General features: G+C 36.6%; 1 protein-coding gene and 1 pseudogene across 3 annotated transcripts in view; both read right to left on the minus strand.

Annotated features, from left to right (window-relative positions):
* Positions 1–23,841, minus strand: part of LOC118555510 (uncharacterized) — a 213,133-nt gene that overhangs the window by 132,404 nt on the left and 56,888 nt on the right. The gene's annotated exons all lie outside the window — the stretch shown is intronic.
* LOC118552695 (PEST proteolytic signal-containing nuclear protein pseudogene) lies at positions 11,475–12,037 on the minus strand (annotated as a pseudogene).

The raw sequence follows: 23,841 nt of genomic DNA on the forward strand, positions 1-23,841 counted from the left end.
ACATATTCATGCAGGACTTATGTCATTCAAAAAATATAATAAAAATATTAGTTTGCCAAATCACACCTATGAATTTGGAATGTTGTTTTAGGGTTTTATGTTTTACTTGTAAATGGTAACCAATGTCTTCAATACCCATTTAAATCTCTCAAAATTTCGTGCTAACGTCCTACAAATATTTCCAGCTCATTCTGCTCTTGACCTTTCACATTTAGATACTGATAACATAGAATCATAGAAAACGATTTCTGAGATGAAATTTTATAGATTAATAAGTCTCTAAACATCTGCCAATTATAAATCTGCTATCCCTTATGAAAAAGCATTAATGGACTTTATCTGACTTTCATCTTAAAATGTTTAAAGTCTCATGTACCATAATACAATAACCAAAGGACATCTTAAGAAGATGTGCGTGTTAATCACTAAAAAGAATATGGGTAAGAGTGCAGAGCTGGATATTTAATGCGGCGAATGACCAGAGCATAATTTCAACAACCGACTGAGTTCAGGAAATACCACTTGTTTCTACTCTAAACTGAGAACTGTTTTTCAAATAAGAAGCAGGAAGTTGAGTGCCTAGCCTAAAAGGGAACATAAGCTTAGGAACAGAAAGACGGTGGTCTAAAAGGGATATGACACCATGCAGAAAAGCTGGAGTTAAAAATGAAACTGGCTGAGGTATTACATGGTCAGTCTATTATTTGAGAGACTAGTATACCCCACCTGCTTGAATAAACCACACAAATCCCAGTGGGTCAGCAAATGGATAACTTTCACCACAGTTGATGCTGATGGGAAAGTAGAAAAGGGGTATTGATTAAATGATACACAAATAACCATAGAATGGTGGAACTATGAATAGCAGAGGAAGGGTTTTCAGTCAACACTCATGTCAGAAACTGATTACTCATCAAACTTCATAGATCCTTATAAAACTATCATAGTAACAACAACAATAAAAAAAGAAGGTTCCTAAAAGGGGCTGCAGCAGGCATCCTTCTGTAATTGAAGAATTATTCAGCCTGGATCTGTTCAGTAGCAAAAAGGAGTAAGTGTAGCCATTACAATGGAAAACCATAAAGACATGTCATAACCCGTGTCTTCATATCCTTCCAAATCTTAGTGGGATGGAAGCAGTACTGAAGGCCAGAGCTACATAGTGTGCTAGAACTATGTATGATTCCTTTATTAATGTGAGCTCCATTACTCTCAATTATATCTTTTAACATCCCAAATCAAAATTGCCCCTTTGATTAGGAATGGTGGGTACTTGACACACTAGGAATCAACAGACAATTAGTAGTCAAGATTCTAGTGCTCAGGACACTAGATACCTATACTTGGTGAGTAGCATAATATATAAAAGTTTCCTAAACTGGGAATTTAGAGCATGTGCTAAAAGAAAACGAAAGTTTGGAACAGTGAGAAAGAACTCTGAATCCATCTGTTCAGTTCAGCAGTGTCGTATGTCTGTTAGTTCAGAATAATAAGTTAAGGATACTTTATCAAAAAAGTAGAATTAATCTTTCTGCTGATACACATACATAAGATAATTTGAATTGATGTCATCTGAAAAAGGCATGAAAGATTAGTATAACGTGTTCCGGCACCTTTCAAGAGAACTCTCGAAGGAGCATTCAGTCAGCAACTTCAGGTCAGAGCAAGATAACATAAAGCCCAAAAGAAAGATCTTTGGAGCCTAGCTAGTTTCTTGATATATGCTGCATAACAAACTAAATGGTTCAAAATGACAAACATTTTATTTGCTCATAATTCTGTGGGTCAGAAATTTGAGGTGGGTTCAGTCGGGTAGTTCTTCTGCTGATCTCACTCATTCTGCCGATGGTCACTCATTGCATTATGAGGCCATTAGGGATGCATGATCAAAGCTGGCCTGACTCAAAAGTCTGGTAGTTGGTGATACTTTGGCTGGGCCACTGTCTCCATGTGGTTTCTTGTTCTTGAGGAGACTGGAAGTGTCCCAAGAGGACAAGAGCAGAAGCTCTTGAAGCCTACACTCACAAGCCCGACAGCTGCATTCTATTAGTACAGCACGTCACAAGGCCAGCCAGACTCAAGGGTGTGGAGAGAGGATTTTATCTCTTGATGAGAGAAGTAGTGAAGTCACTGTCGTAAAGAAACATTTGTACACAGATGGGAGGAATCATTGCATATGTCTTTATAAACAATCACTATAGTTAGAAAGATGCCTTTCTCCTTTAGGAGCTGGGACAGAAGCTGAAAAGGCCACAAGAGGCCTCCACACAAGAGGCCACGAACTATCTTTATAGTGGGATCTTAGAAGCAGACCGGACCACTGAGTATCTAAATAGTAAAAGAGTTAGGGGAAACATTAAGACAAACTGAAGCTCTTTTTATTTACCAAAATACTGGCAATCTTTTAACAGTCTAGGACCTCAATATTTAACAATCAGATCATTTCCCAAATATTTACTTTATCTGAAATACTTTTCTGCCGGATTTTCAGATGGCTGACTTATTCACATTATTTGAGAAAAAGCTCAAATTTGCCTCCTCAGGCAACCAACCTAATTAAAGTTAACCTCCCCCATTTCATCTTTACATTTTCTCCATAGCAATATCACTATCTGAAATTATTTTAATATTTGTTTACTTATTTATGATGTTTTCCACACTAAAATGGAAGGTCCATGAGATTTGGGGTTCTTTTCATTTGTTTAGCATAGTAATATCAGCAACTTATGAGTAGTGCTTGAAAAGGTAGCAAGGTGAGGACAAGATTTTGATAATTATTTTTCCACTAACATCCCAAGTTTGGCCCAAGTCTTAATCTCTTCTCTGAAGACAAAGTAGATAACACCATCTCATCATACCTGGTCTCAGAGTTTACTAAATTTTTCCTTAGAAGTATGCCTGCTTGGAACTCCCCATTTATGTTAAGATTCTAGTCTTTGGAATGCATTTAATTAACCTCAATTTCCTTTATTCATAAACATGAGAAAATACTCACCTTCCTTATTATGTAAATTAAATGAAGTTCCATTTGTAAAGTGCGTAATACAGTACCTGGCATAGAATAAATCTCAATAAATGGTAGTTACTATTATTATTATCCATAGTTCACTTGTGAATAATGGCCTGCACACATCTCCAGCCCAATCAATATTCTATTCAGTTTTTTTGTCTTAAGTTATCAATTCCAGTCTTCTATTTCTGAAGGATTCTCTAACTCCTCAGAAGGTCCTAGAAAAAGTCTGATCATCGATTTTACAATTTTATAATGTCCAAAAAGAAATACAACACCAGAGTCAGAATAACACATAGAGTATCGGCTAAGATGTTCTTTTACATGTGCCACTGACGTTCTTCCCTGCCTAACTAGCAGTATTTCCAGTTTTCTTCATCTTCTGGTATTCTAGCCATCCCTTTCCCCCTTCTCTACAAAACCCAGGGGCTCCTTCACCTAGGCTTATGTTGCTCATCCAGGTGGTGATCTCCCTGCTTTCTCTATTCCTTACAATGCCATATTAGAGCAGCGAGTTACTGCTGCTAGTAATGACTTTTTAAAAACTATCCATGCCCTGGACATTTTATTATCTTACTGTTATTAACGCTATTGTAATGATTTCCAGTCACATTTTGTAGTCACAGCATGGAATCCTTTTCATTAAGCTACAATTGCATTAATGTTAACAGCCAAACCATTTTGAATCTGAAATGCCTGCTGTTGTTTATCCTAGGAGGGTGTTTTTCTTAGAAATAAGAATACTGGTTTGCTCAAATCACAGGCTCCTTCTCATCCTCCTGTTAAAATACTTCCTGTTTATTCTTCTTGATATGTTAGGTATTATCTCATTGGTGAGGACAGCGTGTGATTATATTCTTGTCACCGTGTTCCTCACCATTGATCCGTCCCTTCAAAACCCCTACAGCGTTATCTTGAACTCATTGGGCCATTTCACTGATTGCATGTCTAATAAGAAAGAATTTTCTTTACATTTCTCAACGGTTCTCAAACAGTCCCTTTTTTTTTTCTTTATTCGTCCCTGTAAGGGAGCAATTAATGAACAATTAGGTTCAGTTATGGCACTTAGCTGACATAAACAGCTAGTGGTAGGTCTAATGACATAAACCCAGTCTTCTTAATTCTCCACACGGAGCTCAACAAACCACCCTCGGAAAGAGAGATAAGACCTTGTTGGCTATTTCAGAGGAAAGCTCCACCAAACTAAGAAAAATGAGGTCTACCTGTTAACGAAGTAAATTTTTATTTTTTTTTCTCTTGGTGAAAAATCTGACCTAGGGATTTTTAGGTATATGTAATGATGATTGCACCACGATGGTCAATAGGAGATCCCTATCAATGATACCACAGTTTAAATTAAAACACTGAAGAAATTATGTGACTTTGGTGCCTTAATGAAAAACATGGTCTGCTTTGAAAAGTTGGCATGTTTTATAGACTATAGGAGTTATACAAAAGTGGGGCACCTGTGTGGCTCACTCAGTTAAACACCCGACTCTTGAGTTAGATTTCAGTCATCTCAGGGTTGTAAGATCCAGCCTCCTGTGATAAGCGCCAAGCCCTAAGCCCTGAGGAGCCCCACAGCCAGGCCCCGCCCTAGGGGTGGAGCCTGCTTAAGATTCTCTCTCTCCCTCAAAAAAAAAAAAATTATATGGAAGAGTTTTTAAAACTCAGGAGTATACTGGGGTACCTGGGTGGCCCAGTCGCTTACCTGTCTGCCTGGGATCAAGCTCCACCTCTGGCTCCTGCTTCTCCCTCTGCCCCTCCTGCCCCCCATGTTCTCTCTCTCTCAAATAAATAAATAAAATCTTTAAAAAAATAAAATAAAACTCAGGAGTATGAAAAGCTAAGTGACCTGCCTCTCACTGGAATTCTTTTTGGTACAATACAGGAGTGAGGGGCAGCATCTAAGTTTCTTTTTAGTTCAGATAAAGAATTATTTTGCCTAATGGCCTTATCTTTTGCAAGAAAAACAACATTTTTAATGATAAGTTCTGAAAAAGAATCAGAAAATGAAAATGACTAGAGACTTATGTAAGGGACGCAAAAAGATTTCTTAAAAAGGTCCATTTGTTTGTTCAGTTGAGCATTTTATTGGTTTTGCATAGGCCAAGATGTATCTCAATCTGACTTTGGCAGTAGGAGACATAGAGAGCTAAATGACTCTCCACTGAAGAGTGGGAGGAACTGAGGTTTTCTTCCCTAGAATAGAGGACAGAAAAGTAAGAAGAGTAAGAAAAGTACAGGAGGTTGACATCAAGACGAGTTGTTTTCTGTTACTGTGATATAAGAATCCCTGCATATTACTACCTTCAACAAAGTCATCTCTACATATCTCTGCCTCTGTGAATGTTTCTAGTGGCTACTGGGATGAAGACCAAAATCCACAACTGGGTTAACATAATAGGAAGTAGGCAACATGAGCAGAAAGGTACATGATCTATAAACTAGACTCAGTAAATGGAAATAGGAGCTCCAAGCCAGAAATGATTATGAGATCACAAGATTTCAGGGAATACACATACATCTTTTTTTTTTTAAAGATTTTATTTATTTATTTGACAGAGCAAGACACAGTGAGAGAGGGACAAGTAGGGGGAGTGGGAGAAGAAGCAGGCTTCCCATGAAGCAGGGAGCCTGATGTGGGGCTCAATCCCAGGACCCTGGGATCATGACCTGAGCCAAAGGCAGATGCTTAACGACTGAGCCACCCAGGCGCCCCGAATATACATACATCTTAAGGAAACTTATGAACCACTACAATCCACAGGATGATGATGGAAAGTCAGTCTCATCCATGTCTTAGGTGGCCCAAGAGAACAAAGATGATATCTGAGTTAACACAAGTTATGTTTGACAATTTCATTAAAGAAAAAATGTTAAGTATTGTTTATAATCTGAATTATTCTTAAATTGAGTTCTAAAAATAATAAGATCCACACACATAAGAAAATGTCAGTATAGCATTAACCCACCTTCTTTATCTTTTTATCCTTGAAGTTAAATAGCTCTTTTTTTTTTTTTTAAGATTTTATTTATTTATTGGAGAGAGAGAGCGCAAGCACAAGTGGGATGAGGGGCAGTGGGAGAAGCAGACTCCCTGCTGAGCAGAGAACCTGATGCGGGACTCGATCCTGGGACTCGGGGATCATGACCTGAGCCGAAGGCAGCTGCCCAACCGACTGAGCCACCCACGCACCCCAAAGTTAAATAGCTCTTGGAAGACATTTAAAGAAAGTATGTCCAAGAAAACTTCAAAATCTTAAGCATTTAGGCATATTAATGGATAATTTTATCAGTTACATTGGAAACTTCACCATGCCCTGGCAATCCTTTTATGGCAAGTTTATATTGTGCTTGGCAAGTTTATATTTCCACTCTTTACAATTGTTTCCAAATCTTCCTTGCTCTTTTCAAGCCCTCTTCTTGGTTCCCTACTATTCACCCTCACTTTTATGAAGATGATTTCACTTCCTGATTAATAAACTTGAAGCCATCAGATATTATTTCCCTAAACTTTTGCCCACCCCTGCACATATACCTGTATCTACAAAGACTTAAGTTAATCTCAGAGGAACCCTCTCACCTATTCCACACCTTGCTGCCTTTTCTCTTTCTACTGCATACAAACTTTTGTTCTCTACTAGCAACGTGTTCTCAGACTATTTTTCTTACACTAAAAATAAATTTTTAGTGTAAACTTTTAACTCATATTCCTTTAAGGTAAAAAGGTTAAAAACCTTTAACTCATATTCCCTCAAATCCACCCATTATCTATTTTCCCTACTCATGAGGACTTCAGGTAAGTATAGTCTTTATTTTCTCACAGCACACTTATTCTCAATCCAACAAATATTATCTTTAGCAACTACTATGTCTCAGGCACTGTGCTATGTGCAACAATTACAAAATTGTTCTGCCCTTGCTATTCCACTGAAACAGTACTAGGAGATTACCATAGACCTCCTAATTGCCAAATCCAAGGGGTATGTTTCTTGACCTCTCTGAAACATCTGATAATTTTGTTCATTCTTACCTTCTTGAAATTCTTATAACCTGTGACAGCTCATTTTCCTCTTTTACTTCTTTGACAGTTTCTTTTTTATGTATTCTTAGTGGAAAAGGCTACAGAGAAGGGTAAAGTGAAAATTACTATGGGGGGAAAAGTATTCTGCCAAATTTTCCCTTACTATGTGCAGTCTGTTAGGGACACAAACTTAGATTCAGCAGACACATCTATTTTAAGAGCCAGGTCTTCAGTGTCTTCACTACATTATTCCCAGCACTTAGAGAGTTTCCAGCACAGAACGGGTAGTCAATAAATATTTTTTATAACAGCATTATTGAGAAATAATTCACATAACATAAAATTCACCCTTTTAAAGTATACAATTTGTTTTTACTATATTCACAGAGTTGTGTAACCATCACCACTATATAATTTTATAACATTTTTATCATCTCAAAAACTTCTTCACCCATTAGCAATTCTTTCCTCCCCTCAACCCCTAGAAGCCACTGATCTATTTTTTTTTTTTTTTTTAAATAACTTGGATTTTCTTTTTTTTTTTTTTTTTTTTTTTAAGATTTTATTTATTTATTTGACAGAGAGAGACACAGCGAGAGAGGGAACACAAGCAGGAGGAGTGGGAGAGGGAGAAGCAGGCTTCCCGCCGAGCAGGGAGCCCGATATGGGGCTTGATCCCAGCACCCTGGGATCATGACCTGAGCCGAAGGCAGAAGCTTAACAACTGAGCCACCCAGGCATCCCAACCACTAATCTATTTTGTATCTCTATAGATTTGTTATTCTGGACATTTATATAAATGGAATCATATAATGTGTAGCCTTTTCTTGCCTTGGTTTCTTTTACTTAGCATAGTATTTTCAAGTTTCATCCATGTTGTAGCCTCTATATCAGCACTTCATTCCTTTTTATGGCTGAATAATCTTCCATCATATGAATCTATTACATTTTGTTCATCCATTCATCAGGTAATGGACATTTGGGTTGTTTCCACTTTTTGGCTATCATGAAAATGCTGCTGTGAACAATCATTTATAAGGTTTTGTGTGAACATATGTTCTCCACCCTCATAGCTGTATGTCAAGAGGTGGAATTTCTGGGTCATATGGTAACTCTATGTGTAACATTTTGAAGAACTGCCAAACTGTTTTTGCAAAGTGGTTGAGCCATTTTACAATCTCACCAATGAGTAAGAGTTCTAATTCCTCTGTATCCTCACTAATGCTTATTATTGCTTGGCATTTTTTTTTTTTTTGCTTGTCATTTTATGTTAGCCATGCTAGTAAGTGTGGTGTCTAATTGTTGTTTTAATTTGCATTTCTCAAGCAGCTAATGATGTTGAGCATCTTCTCAAGTGCTTATTGACCATTTGTCTAATCCATAAATATTTTATAAATGGATGTAGACAATCACAGACATCCTTGAGGCAGTCTCTCAAGGATGCCATCCAGAGTTATTCAGATAGTTACTGATAGCAATGAATGATCAGCAGAGATAGAGAGTATGTTCTGGATCAAATAATTGCATACTCAACCACCTTAGGTTAATGTAGCTGATGTCTGTACTTGGTTTGCTTCATTCAATATTGACATTCGATTTTTAAATTATCAATAATGATCAGTGCCTCTCATTCTGATCCCACATTCTTTTTTTTTTTTTTAAGATTTTATTTATTTATTTGACAGAGAGAGCGAGCACAAGCAGGAGGAGTGGCAGGCCCCCCACAGATTAGGGAGCCCAATGCAGAGTTCGATCCCAAAATCCTGGGATCATGACCTGAGCTGAAGGCAGGTGCTAACTGACTGAGCCACCCAGGTGCCCCTAATCCCAAATTCTTTCAAGCAAGTGGAAAAAAAAAGGAAGAGTCAAGGTGTTATATAGAGAAAAAAAAATCAATTGTCAGAGGCGATGACTGGCTTACATCATTTGGAGAACCAAGACTTAGAAGTTATCATGGTCCTAATCCATCTTGACTTACCTGTCCAAAATGCTAATAAGCAGTATGTGTAGGGAATAATTTTTGAGATAATTGATTATCCATTTTAATGCTAGAATATTATGTATCTCAGATGATCGTTTAAAAAATAATCTAAAAAGTTCATATACATTTAGTAAACAAAACCATGTTTTATTTGTAATTGGAAGCTACTGTATTTATTCTTCTGAAATACTAATCTTTTGAAAAGCTTTATATTTTTGTCATAAATAATGTGTTGTCTTTAGCTACACAAATCTTTATTAATAAAATCATTTTTTTGAAATTTGTTAGTTTCCTAGCTGACTGAATTTTAGAAACTTCTAGAAGTTGTCCAATTTTTTGGCATTCATAGTAATATCTTATGAATCTTTGTATTTCTGTGGCATCAGTTTAACTCCTCTGTCATTTCAGATTTTATTTATTTGAGTCCTTTTATTTTTCTTGATGAATCTGGCTAAAGGTTTGCCAGTTTAATTTATCTTTTCAAAGAACCACCCCTGGATCTTTTCTATTATCTTTTTTCTCTATTTCATTTGTTTCTGCTCTGATCCTTGTTATTTCCTTCCTTCTAGTAACTTTGGGCTTTATTTGTTCTTCTTTTTCTAGATCTTTGAGGTGTAAAGAAGTTGTTTATTGAGACTTTCTTGATTCTTGAGATGAGCATTGCTATGAACTTCCCTCTTAGAACTGCTTTTGTTGCATCTCATAAATTTTGGTATGTTACCTTTACATTTTCGTTCATCTCAAGGTATATTTTGATTTCTTTTTTGATTTCTTCTTTGACCTCTTAGTTGTTCAGTAGCATGTTTAATCTGCAAATATTTGTGAATTTTCCAGTTTTCTTTATATAATTAATTTCTAGTTTCATACTATTGTGGTCAGAAAAGATGCTTAATATTATTTCAATCCTCTTAAACTTATTAAGACTTATTTTGTGGCCTAACATTTGATCTATCTTGGAAAATGTTCTAGTGCACTTGAAAAAAAAAATGTGTATTCTGCTGCTTTTGGGTGGAATGTCCCATAATTACCTGTTAAGTTTATCTGGTCTAATATGTTGTTTAAGGTTGATGTTTCCTTTTTAAATTTCTGTCTGGATAATCTATGTATCGATTCAAGTAGGGTATTAAAGTCCCCTACTATTATCATAGCACTGTCTATTTCTCCCTTAGGTCTGTTAATATTTGCTTTATATGTTTAGGTGCTTTTATGTTGGATACATAAATATTTACAACTCTTATATCTTCTTGTTGGATTCAGTCTTCTATCATTATATAATGCCCTTCTTTGTCTCTTATTACAGTCTTTGTTTTAATGTCTATCTTGTCTAATATAAATGTAGCTACTCAGCTTTCTTTTGGTTTCCATTTGCATGGAATATCTTTTTCCATCCCTTTACTTTCAGTCTGTTTGTATCTTTATATCTAAAGTGTGTCCTTGTAGGCTGCATATAAATGGGTATTTTTTTTTAATCCATTCAGCCACTCTATGTCTTTTGATTGGAGAATTTAATCCACTTACATTTAAGTTATTATCAATAGATAAGTGCTTATTGCCATTCTCTCAATTGTTTTTGTAGCTGTTTTTGTAGTTCCTCTCTGTTCCCTTTTTCTCTTGCTATCTTCCTTTGTAAATTGACGACCTTCTTTAGTGGGATGCTCATATTTCTTTCTCTTTATCTTTTGTGTATTTCCTATAGATTTTTGCTTTGTGGTTACTATGAGGTTACTATAACAACTTACAAGTCTATTTTGAGTTGATAACAACTTAAGTTTGAACCTTTTTCTAAAGCTCAACATTTTTACTCTCCACACATACATGCATGTTTTATGTTTTTTTTTTTAAGATTTTATTTATTTATTTGACAGAGAGAGAGAGTTAGCGAGAGCAGGAACACAAGCGGGGGAGTGGGAGAGGGAGAAGCAGGCTTCCCGCCGAGCAGGGAGCCCGATGTGGGGCTCGATCCCAGGACCCTGGGATCATGACCTGAGCCGAAGGCAGACGCTTAACGACTGAGCCACCCAGGTGCCCATGTTTTATGTTTTTGATTTCACATTTTACATCTTTTTTGTGTATCCCTTAACTAGTTATTTTGATCATAGTTATTTTTATTACTTTTGTCTTATAACCTTTAGACTAGCTTTATAAGTAATTAATCCAGTACCTTTACTATATGTTTACTTTTCCAGTGGAATTTCTTCTTTCATATGTGTTCTTGTTACTAATTAGCACCTTTTCTTTTCAGCTTAAAGAAATCCCTTTAACATTTCTTGTAAGACTAATATAGTGGTGATAAACTCCTTTAGCTTTTGTTTACCCGGAAAACTCTTTATCTCTCCTTCAATTCTGCATGATAACTTTTCTGGGTAGAGTTTTTTGTTTGTTTGTTGTTTTTGTTTTTTTAAATTTCAAACTCTCATTTATTAGTGTACCACTCAATCTTAAAAAAAAAAAAAGATAGTCTTATACCATTCTTTAAAAAAGGAAACTGTTCCTTTTAACTTTACACCCACCCCACACCTCAATTTCAAAAGACATCATTTAATTGTCTTGGTCATGGACATTTCCAAAATGAGATTTTATATTTTGCTCCCATAACTTCTGGTTATCAGAAAAACCATGCTTTCCTTTATTGAAGGAGTTTGGTCCTGCTGATGTTGGTGTATCCCTTCCAATATTCTTCATCCTCATCTTTGCTTCTGGAGGCATTTCCTCTGGCTCACTATCTTCATCTTCATTAAAAGCTGTTGCTACTGAAAGGGTTTTTGGAGCAAGCATTGGAACAGTTTCTTTAGGCTTACTTGATCCGAGTTTGATGGATATGGCTGAGGCTTTCTTTGTCGTCTACCTATGGCAAATCCAAATTTGGAGATCTTTGTAGGCTTTGTTGGGAGGTCTGCAGCTTCTTCTTCAGCTGATCGCTTCTCAGCGCTGCAACTGGAACTTTCCCCTCCATTACTCCGGCGACTCCAGCTTGCTGCGGTTTCTCAGGCTTCTCCTCTCCTGCCCTCCCGTCTGCCATTTTCCCCGCCGCTTCTGGGTAGAGTTTTATTGCTTGTAAGTTTCCTTTTTTTCTTTCAGCACTTTGAATATATTGTGTCACTCCCCTGTGGCCTGCAAAGTCTGTGCTGAAAAATCTGTTGATTTTTGGGTGTGGTATGGGTACCCATAAGTTGTTTTTCTCTTGCTGCCTTTAATATTCTTTCCCTGTCTTTAACTTTAGACACTTTAATTATATAGATGGTCTTGGGTTACAATGGTTCAGCTTACAATGGTGTGAAAGCAATACACATTTCTACTGAATACACAATACGCATTTACAATATTGTGAATCTGTACTTCAGATTTTGAGTTTTGATCTTTTCCCAGGTAGTGATATGCAATACAATACTCTCTCATGATGCTGGGCTGTGACAGTGAACTGTAGCTCTCAGTCAGTCACGCAATTGCAGGGATAAAGAACTGATACACTTACAGCATTCTGTACCCATGCACCCATTCTGTTCTTCATTTTCAGTACAGTATTAAATAAGTTACCTGAGATAGTCCACATTTTATTATAAAATAGGTTTTGTGTTAGATGATTTTGCCCAGCTGTAGACTAATGTAAGTGTTCTGAGCACATAAGGTAGGCTAGTTTAAACTATGATGTTGGTAGGTTGGGTGTATTATATGCATTTTTGGCTTACAATATTTTCAATTTCCAATGAGTTTATTGGGATGTAACCCTATCATAAGTTGAGGAAGATCTGTAATGTGTCTTAGTGTGGGTCTCTTTGAGTTCATCTTTTTTTTTTTTTTTTAAGGGAGAGAGAGAGAGTGCACATGCTTGAGTGGGCAGGGGTGTTGGAGAGGAAGAACCTTAGGCAGGCTCCATGCCCAGCATAGAGCCTGACGTGGGACTCAATCTCATGACCCTGAGATCCTGACTTGAGCCAAAATCAAGAGTTGGATGCTTAACTGACTGACCCACCCAAGAGCCCTCAGTTCATCTTATTTAGAAATCTCTGGGCTTCCTGGATCTGGATATCTGCTTCCTTTCCCAAGTTAGGGAAGTTTTCAGCCATTATCTCTTTGAATGAGACTCCTGCCCCTTCTCTCTCTCTTTCTGGGAGCCCTATAATGCAACTTTTAATCTGTTCAATGTTGTCCCACAAGTCCCTTAAACTATCTTCATTTTTTCATTCTTTTTATTTTTGCTGCTCTGATTGAGTTCCACTGCCCTGTCTTCAAGCTGACTGCTCCTTTCCCCTGCTTTATTTAGTCTGCTGTTGAACCCCTCTAGTGTATTTTTTTTTTTTAGTTTAGTTTATTGTATTCTTCAGCTCCGTCACTTCTATTTGCTACCTTCTTATATTTTTCATCTTTTTGTTGAAGTTATTGTGTTCATCCATTCTTCTTCCCAACTCAGCAAGCAGCTTTATGACCATTACTTTGAACTCTTTATCAGGTAAATTACTATAATCTTTCCAAAGACTTCAGTGGGCAGGCACAATCTTTATGCTCACCCTTTGTCATGCTCCAAAGTGTCAGTGTCTTTGGGGGGAGCTTTACATGCATCTGGTGCATGGTTTTTGCAGCTGATGCCCAAGGGATGCCCTTTTGATTACCTGGTTTTGGTGAACAGAGGGGTTTGCACCCTTGGGTTGCCCAGGCTTGTAGCAATAGACGGACAGTTCTTGGCAGGCTACCACTTCAAAGGCATGGCACAGACAGCAGATTGAGGCACATTCCCCAGTCTTTCTGTGAAGGAGGCCACTTTGCTTGTCCTGGAGCTTTGAACTAAAGATCAGGCTTCAGGTTTGGCACACATTTAGTGGCCTACACAGCTGCTCTCAAGGAATGTAGGCTGTGGATGCTATCTTGGCACTTTTCCTCTGCCTTCCTCTAGCTTGCCAGTATCTCCCAGAAACAAGTTTATACAGTCATCTGAAGCCCTGAGTTTTGTGATTGCCACCCAAAGAATATTTCCAGATCACCTGATTCTGGTGGCCAGTGGGGCTTATACTTGTGGCCCCTCAGGACTGTATATATTTACATAATTTTAAAAGCTGCTGAGGGTCTGGCTTCCAGTCAGCCTAAATGTAGATGCTGAGGTCCTTTCCTTCGTACACTGACAATTCTTAGAACATCCTCAACTACTGGGAGCTATTAAAAATATAATAGGATACTTGGACAAGCACAGAAGATTGAGAGGTAACCAAGAGCTGGGGCAGGGCTGGAACAAAAAGTTTCATCTCCTACACAAGGCCACTTCTTCAAAACTAGAAGTGGTTATTGCATTTACTGTATAGAAACCAACACTGGGAGGCAAGCTAAAGGAAGAAACAAAGGAATATGTTCCAAATCACTATTTTGTTTCCTAGAAAGAAGATATTTTATTTTCAGTATATAAATTGTATATTTTATGGTTTAGTGTTTCCTTTTCATTTTGAGTTACTCCTTGTAATCTCTACACCCAACATGGTACCTTCTTATATGAACTCAAACTTATATGTGAACTCAAGCTCACAGCCCCAAAATCAAGAGCTGTGTGCTCTACTGACTAAGCCAGCCAGTCACCCCAATTGAGTTACTTCTTGGAGGAAAAGGACCATAATATTTTCTGTGATTATATGTTAAAAGTCATAATCCAGTCAGAACCACAGTATAGTAAAAAGGCCCAGCTGGAAAATTCTGCACCATTCACTCAGTTAATACCATCCCACTCAATCCCACTTCTGGAATTATGTAGATTGATAAGTTCAGGACACGTCCAGGGTTGCCATCAAGTTGTGTGTCTGATCTTTTCTTATAATTAGATTAAGGTTATACATTTTTGGCAGAAATACCACAAAACTGGTATAAATGTGGAGACTGGTATTTAAAATCAAAACGTGGGGTAGATGTGCTCACTGCTATTAGCACTCTTTGCTTTCAAACACACACAGTGGAAAAGATTACTAGAATGAGTTCTGCTTCCAGTAATAACAGAGTAGCATATGTCAGACTAACCCTCCTTCAGATTATAAATTTAAAATCTGGACAAAATATTAAAAAAAAAATAGTTGAAGGCTCTGGGGAACAATGAAAAGGAAACAAAAACTAAAGGAATGTTGACTTTTGCAATTAGGGAAATGTACTTTGTGGCTTTTTGCCTGAGGGAAATTCCCAGTCTGTGGAGCATGGGGTAGCTAGAAGTCAAGTAGAAAGCTGCAGTCTTAGCGGCACAAGGAATCCTAAGACAAAGTGTAGAGCTGACACACTGGCTGGAAGTAAAGGGAGAACCCTGAGAATAAGGGAGTCTGAAAATCTGCATAAAAATTCCATCCAAGTCTTTGGATGATCCCAGAACTATGCTCATGTAATGGGAAACTGTAAAGCACCCAGTAGAAAACAACAGCAGAAAGGGTGGGGGTACTTAGCACATTTCAGCCACTGTGCATCCAAGGGAGACAGAATTCTGAGTTTGTATTTAGTCTAGTCAACTTCTGCCAAAAAAACTAACATTTTTCAGAGAAAATATTCAGTGTGCCTACAATGTCCAGTACATAACAAAAAATTATTAACATGAAAAGAAATGGAAAAATATGGCCTATAGACATATTGAAAAAATCAATACCAAGCCTGACTGGACTAAATGTTGGAATTAGTAGATAAGAATTTAAAAACAGCTATTAAAATTTAGTCATGATTAATAAACTAAAGGGCAGAGTAAGTAGAGGGATTAGAGGGATGAAAATTATTTTTAGAAAAAGATCCAAATGAAAATTTCTGATCTAGAAAATATAATATCTAAGATGAAAAATTGACTAGGATATACAGCAATTGGAAATGGCATAAGATAATTAAATGACATTTTAAAGTGCTGAAATAAAATTTTAACCCATATTTCTGTATCTAATAAGAGTACCCTCCAAAAATGAAGACCAAAAAAAGACAATTTCAGGTAAAACTGACAGAGGGAAAGGTAAGTGAAGTGAAGGAGTCAGTTAACTGAAATTTCAATAGAAATTATGCAATCTAAACAACAGAAAGGGGGAAAAAATGAAGAAAATAAGTAGACCTACTTTAGTAGAATTGTGAGAAGATATCAAGTGATCTAACATACATATAATTGGAGTCGTGGAAGGGGAAGGAAGAGAGTGAATAGAGGCAGGAAAAATATGGAGACATAACAGGTGAAAATTTCCCAAGAAAGTTTGAAGTATATCATGCCATCAGGTAGGATAAATACAAAGAAAACCCCAACTAGGTACATCATAGCCAAATTGCTGAAAAACAGAATTAAAGAGAAAATCTTAAAGCAGACAGAAATAAAAAGACATGTAACATATAGCAGAACAATTATACAAGTGATAGATAATTTTTCATAACAAACTATGGCAGGATACAAAATCAATGTACAGAAATCTGTTGCATACCTATACACTAATAACAAAGCAGCAGAAAGTGAAATTAAGAAAACAATTCCATTTACAATTACACCAAAAACAATAAAATATCTAGGAATAAACTTAACCAAAGAGTTGAAAGACATGTACTCTGAAAACTATAAAACACTGATGAAAGAAATTCAAGACAATACAAAGAAATAGAAAGACAGTCATGCTCATGGGTTGGAAGAACAAATATTGTTAAAATGTCTATACTACCCAAAGCAATCTACCAATGTAATGCAATCCTTATCAAAATACCAACAGTATTTTTCACAGAACTAAAACAAACTATCCTAAAATTTGTGTGGAACCACAAAAGACCTTGAATAGCCAAAGCTATCTTGAAAAAGAAAAACAAAACTAGAGGTATCACAATTCCAGATTTCAAGTTATATTACAAAGCAGTAGTAATTAAAATAGTATAGTACTGGCATTAAAACAGATACATGAATCAATAGAATAGATTAGAAAACCCAGAAATAAACCCACAATTATATGGTCAATTAATCTTTGACAAAAGAGGAATGAATACACAACAGGAAAAAGACAGTCTTTTCAACAAACAGTGTTGGGAAAATTGGACAGCTACATGCAAAGGAATGAAACTAGGCCACTTTCTTCCACGATACACAAAAACAAACTCAAAATGGACTAAAGACCTAAACGTGAGACCTGAAACCATAAAAGTCCTTGAAGAGAACATAGGCAGTAACTTCTCTGACATTGGCCACAGCGACATTTTTCTAGGTATGTCTCCTGAGGCAAGCAAAATAAAAGCAAAAACAAACTATTGGGACTACATCAAAATAAAAAGTTTCTATATAGCAAAGGAAACAATCAACAAAGCTAAAAGATAAGCTACTGAATGGGAGAAGATATTTGCAAATGACATATCCAATAAAGGGTTAGTATCCAAAATACATAAAGTATCCAAAATATATAAAGAACTTACACAACTTAACACCCAAAAAACAAAGAATTCAATTAAAAAATGGGCAGAAGACATGAACAGACATTTGTCCATTGAAGACATCCGACTGCCAACAGACACATGAAAAGATATTCAACATCACTCATCATCAGGGAAATGCAAATCAAAACTACAAGGATACATCACCTCACACCTGTCAGAATGGCTAAAATAAAAAACACAAGAAACAACAGGTGTTGGTGAGGATATGGAGAAAACAAAGAACCCTCTTGCACTGTTAATGGGAATGCAAAGTGGTGCAGCCATTGTGGAAGACAGTATGGAGTTTCCTCAAAAAACTAAAAATAGATCTACTGTACAATCCAGTAATTGTACTACTGGGTATTATCCCCCAAAATATAAAAACACTAATTCAAAGGTATACATGTAACCCCATGTTTGTTGCAGAATTTTTTACAATAGCCAAACTGTCGGAGCAGCCCAAGTGTCCATCGATAGATGAATGGATAAAGATGTGATATAGGGGCACTTGGGTGGCTCAGTAGTTAAGCATCTGCCTTTGGCTCAGGTCATGATCCCAGGGTCCTGGGATCGAACCCTGCATGGGGCTCCCTGCTTGTCAGGAAGCCTGCTTCTCCCTCTCCCACTCCCCCTGCTTGTGTTCCCTCTCTTTTTCTGTGTCTCTCTCTGTCAAATAAATAAATAAAATGTTTTAAAAAAAAAAGATGTGATATAATATATACAATATTATATGTATAATATATATATTATTCAGCAATAAAAAAGAATGAAATCTTGCCATTTGCAACAACATGGATAGAGCTAAAGAGTATAATGCTAAGTGAAATAAGTCAGTCAGAGAAAGGCAAACACCATATGATTTCACTCATGTGGAATTTAAGAAACAAAAGAAAGGAAGCAAAGGGGAAAAAAAGAGAGAGAGGGAGACAAATCAAGAAACAGACTTTTAACTATAGAGAACAAACTGATGGTTACCAGAGGGGAGGTGGGTAGGGGGATGGGTGAAATAGGTGATGGGGATTAAAGAGTACACTTATGACAAAAAAATAATAAAATAAAATAAAATAAAATAAAATAAAATAAAATAAAATAAAACTATGGAAACCAGAAGTTTCTTCCTTATTGAGTCCCATTTCTCAAGAACACAGGTCATAATATCCCATAATTATTCATTTGTTTTATCCCACATACATACACAGTAGTCTCAGAATAACAATCCAATACCAATTAGTATTAGTACAGTTAAAAATGTTTGTGCTGTGCCAATTTTCCCCACATTTTATATGTCTATGCTACATAATACAATATATTATTCAATATAGATTGTTGGGCCACAAAGGCTTTACATATTGGATCTTCTTTACCTGTCTTTAGTATTTGTCATTTTTTCTAATTTTCTTTCCCTTTTTTATTTCTTCTTCCTTTTCAAAATTTGCATCCTTTTTACTTCTTTTTCTATTAAAGAATTATTTGATATATTTATTAATGCTTGTGGTACTTTTAAGTTATCTTTATTTCTAAAATTATATTTTCTTTTGTTTTTAATTTTTTATTGAGAATATCACCTTATTTCTGACTTTTTCTGATTCTGATTTATGTTTTTTTTTTATGCCTTGCATCATTTTCTTAATGTCTTTTAGCTTGTTTTGAAATAGTATATTACAGTACTGATCTGATTTTTGTATGTGTTTTCCATGATTCATTGTCTATAAGGAAATTATCTGTTCCTTATTCTTCTTTATGTTACAGTAACTTTGTAAGGGATTTGACTGTGATTCTTCTCTATTCAATTTTATATTAATTTCATTTCCTTAAACTATAAGAAGGAGGGTTGTTGCAGATAGCTTGTCTAACTACATAAAGCTCTTTCTTTCTTTCTTTTTTTTAAAGATTTATTTATTTATTTTAGAGAGAGCATGGTGCGGGGGGTGGCAGGGGGGAATAGCAGAGGGAAAGGTAGAAAGAGATGCCCAAGCAGACTCCACACAGAGCATGGAGCCCAACATGGGGCTCCACCCCAGGACCCCCAGATCATTACCCCAGCCAAAACCAAGAGTCAGACACTTAACCAACTGTGCCACCCAGGTGCCCCTACATAAAGCTCTTTCTGTTGTTTCATCACATAGTGTTTAAAAAATTAGAGGTTTACTTCTAAGATTTTCTGGCTCTCTCCCCCTCCCATTATTTTCCAAATCTTGCCTTTTTAAGTCTCTATTATCACTATTCTCAAAATTTATGTTACTCTCAGAAGTTTCTCTTTTAGTGTGTGGCTCACTATTGCAAGAAAACTCTGGTGAATTAATTTTGAGAATTGGAGATAGATGGTTCCAGCAGTCCTTACATCATGCCTTATCATCTAAGGGATTGGGCAAAACTCTTCCCAGTTGCAGCTGCTGTTCTCGAATTGATCCACTGCAATTTCCAGGAATACCTGTTGGCTATTCAGGTATTATGCTGTTCTTAGTTCTGTCACATGCCTTATTGCTTCCCCAGGTTTCTTCTACCAAGGCAGTGATAATACACAGACCTATAGATACTGGTGTTTTGGCGTTTGGGAGGATATCCTATCATCTAGTTCTGTTAAAAATCCTCCGCAAATAGTTTTGCAATCTAGTTGCTTGCTCTACTTTTGTGTAAGGATTTGGAAAATTCTGCCACCTTCTTCCCTGAATTCCTAAAATTCAAATCTTGAATATACTAATTAAGGTACTGAAAATAGTCGAAATTCACTCATCTCAGTGGAGGTATCCTAACTAAAATGTTGCTGATAAAACTCTCCCTATAGTTCTTTTTTTTTTTTTTGTAATTTCAAGTTTTTATTTAAATTCAAGTTAGTTAACATATATGGCAAAATTGGTTTCAGGTGTAGAATTTAGTGATTCATCACTTACATAGAAGACCCAGTACTCGTCACAAGTGCCCTCCTTACCATCAGCCATTTAGCCCATCCTCCACCCACCTCCCTCCATCAGTTTTCCCTATAGTTCCTATTAATTAATGCCCCAGAGCTGTCTTTGTTCTCAATATCCTTCTGACAAATTCCATTTTTTTTTTTGGTTTCTTTTTTTAAGAGAGAGAGAGAGTGAGAGACAAGCGGGGGAGGGGCAGAGGAAGAGAGAATCTTAAGCAGATGCCTAGCATGGAGGCACGCCTAGTATAGAGCCCAACTTGGGGCTCAATCTCACAACCCTGAGATCATGACCTGAGCTGAAATCAAGAGTTGGACACTTAACCAACTGAGCCACCCAGATGCCCCACAAATACTTTTTTATGTAAGTTAGGCAGTATTCTTTTCTTTTGTTTGAAAACAAAGCATTACTCAAACTGCAGTGAAAATGTAAAAGTCAATAGTGAAACTTTTTTGTTTTGTTTTGTTTTTAGTGAGCTCTATGCCCAATGTGGGCTTGAACTCACTACCCTGAAATCAAGAGTCGCATGCCCTACCCACTGAGCCAGCCAGGTGCCCCAATAGTAAAACTTTTTTTTTTAAGATTTTATTTTTTTATTTATTTGAAAGAGAGAGAGAGTGGGGGGTGGGGAGCAGAGGGAGAGGGATAAGCAGACTCCACGCTGAGCACAGAGCCCAATGTGGGGCTTGATCCCATTACCCTGAGATCATAACCTGAGCCAAAATCAAGAGTTGGACACTTAACCAACTGAGCCACCCAGGCACCCCAATAGTGAAACTTTTAATTTCAGCTCTAACATGTAAAGAACTTGGAAGTTATCACTGCATCCTTACAATAAGAAAAATCTGGACAAACTGAAAAATCAGTGACTTTTCTTGGATCCGCCTGAGAACTGATGCCTTATTGCAAACCAATACCCTGAAATCTGGAAAGGCAGGTACCAGAGAGAAAGAGCAATCAAAATCTGCCTACCTGAAGCAGAAACCACTGGAAACATAAACTGGCAGGAACACTTAAAAATGGCAATTCTGACAAATTGCTGAAGGTCGAGTTTGAACTAGTGTGAGAGTGAAAAACCCCTAGGGACTGCAGTCTTGAGGGGCTCCCACACTTTCATGGGTTTTCTGTCCAGGAACTCATGTCCAAGTGCTCATGGTAAGGATCCCACAAAAATTCATCCTTGGTTTTGGCGGTGGGTGAGTGAGGGGTGGGGAAGGTAACAATTGCAAACCACACCCAGAGACTTCTCCATAAAAAAGGCCTACTCTCCTGGGAAAAAGCTGTTGCCAAAGCACAATTTTGCAAACTTATCCCAGGAGAGGAAAGGTAATTCCTCCTCACTCCAGACCCCTCTTACCTTCCTGTTTTACATAAGGGAAAGAACAAACAAAACCTTACTCAACAGAGGACAAGGCTTTAAGGAAATAGACTGAGAACATTGCAGCCAGAGAGTAGGGAATATGGGGTAAAAGCTATTCAACTGAAGAAGGGATAGAAACACTTGTGAAGGCCACAATTCCCAAGGCAGAAGCCCACTAAAAGATTGAGACTCAATTAGATGATTATAAAATGCTCTTCCTCCCACACACTCTACCACCATACCAGTAAAGTTTTAGTATAATAATAATGGATTATAGCTGAAAAAAATCTACACAGATTGATAGCTCCTCAGAAAAGACCAAAATATAAGAGCACTAGAGAAATTTGAACACTAAACAGCACATCTCCTAGCCAGAGTAACATACAATCTCTCTCTAAAGATCTGTCTGCCTCAGTTACAATTACCCAATACAACATATCTGACTTTTAACATAAAATTACAAGGCATGCTAAAAGGCAAGAAAAAGCACAGTCTGAAAAGACAAAGCAGCTATCAGAACCAGACTCAGATATGTCACAGATGTTTGAATTAAAGGATAGGGAATTTAAAATATATGTTAGGGACTCTAATGGAAAAAGTAGGCAACATGCAAGAACAGATGGGTAACATAAGCAGAAAAATGGGAACTTTCAGAAAGAATCAAAAGAAATGATAAAAATAAAAAAATACAGTAATAGAAATGAAGAATGCCTTCAGTGGACTCAATACGGCTGGGGAAAGAATCAGTGAACTTGAAAATAGGTCTATAGAGACTTTCCAAATTGAAAAGCAAAGAATAAAAGAAACAGAACAGAGCATCTAAAAACTGAGGACAAAAGCAAAAGGTCTAACATATGTATAATTTTAACACCAGAAGGAGAAGAAAGAGAAAACAGAGCAATAGAAATATTTGAAGCAATAATAACCAATAATCTTCCTAAATTAATGATAGATACTAAACAACAGATCGATTAAGCTCATAGAACACTAAGCAGTAGTGATACAAAAATAAAAACAATAAAAATCCCCACACCTAGGCATTTCATATTTAAATTTCAGAATACCAAAGACAAAGAGAAAATCTTGAAAGAAGCAGGGGGGAAAAAAAACATTACAGAGGAATTTCAGCAGGCTTCTTATTAGAAACTCTGCAAGCAAGAAGAGGGTGGAGTGAAATATTTAAAATGTTGAAAGAAAAAAAATCAACCTAGAAGCAATTGTATATCTAGTGAAATTATCCTTCAAAAGTGAAAGAGAAATAAAAATGTCAGTAGTATGGCAATATGGTGGATTAGAGATCTTAAAACCTTCCTGCCACAGACAGCTAAAACTGTTCTCTAAAATTAAGGATAATTCACTTAAAATTATTGAATGAGTCTGCAACAAAGTAATGGAAATCTACTGAAAACAGGCTTAAGGAAGGAACACAAGATTAGGAAGATATGTAAACCTTGAAGTCATCAAATTCTTAGCCAACTCTATGAGTCATGGTAGCTTAGAACTACTGTGCAGAAGAGTACATAGGAACAGTCTTGAGTAGATCAGAGATCACACTGTATAAAGATGGAACCCTGGAAGGCCTACGATTTCAGGGCAAGAATGACATTTTTAAAAAAAGAAACCTGACCCTGCTGATAGTAAAATAGATGATTGGTCTCAGAATTGGCTCTGGGTAGAAGTTAAAAAAAAAAAAAAGGTCTCTCCACAATATTGTGGCCCTTCAAAAGGGTTTGGAGCCTAAATTTATTCTAATGGAATGTTGAAATTTAAGTGGAATTGGTGTGTTGTGTTTCTAGGCCCCTGGAAAAGAAAACACAAATCCTCCCTGGAGGAGCATGCTCTTACGCTAGCCCAAATTTCTATGATAGAATTCTAAGTATTATTTAATAATAATTTAAAAATCACAAACACAAAAAGGGGCAATCCACCAGATATGAAAGCAAATTATATACCAGAGAACCAGACCCTGATAAACTTCTTATACTGGAATTATCAGACAAAAATATAAAATAACTATGCTTAATATGTTTGTAGAAATATAAAAGAGATTTAAAAAGAGATTGAAATACATAAGCAATGAGAAAAAGACAACAAGAACTAATCAGGAAGATTTGAAAACTAACAATACTGAACTTCTAAAAGTGAAAACGTAATGAATAAAATTTAAAACTCAACCAGAGGATTAAA

This window comes from Halichoerus grypus, chromosome 6 (genome assembly GCF_964656455.1).
Source record: "Halichoerus grypus chromosome 6, mHalGry1.hap1.1, whole genome shotgun sequence".
Taxonomy (NCBI): domain Eukaryota; kingdom Metazoa; phylum Chordata; class Mammalia; order Carnivora; family Phocidae; genus Halichoerus; species Halichoerus grypus.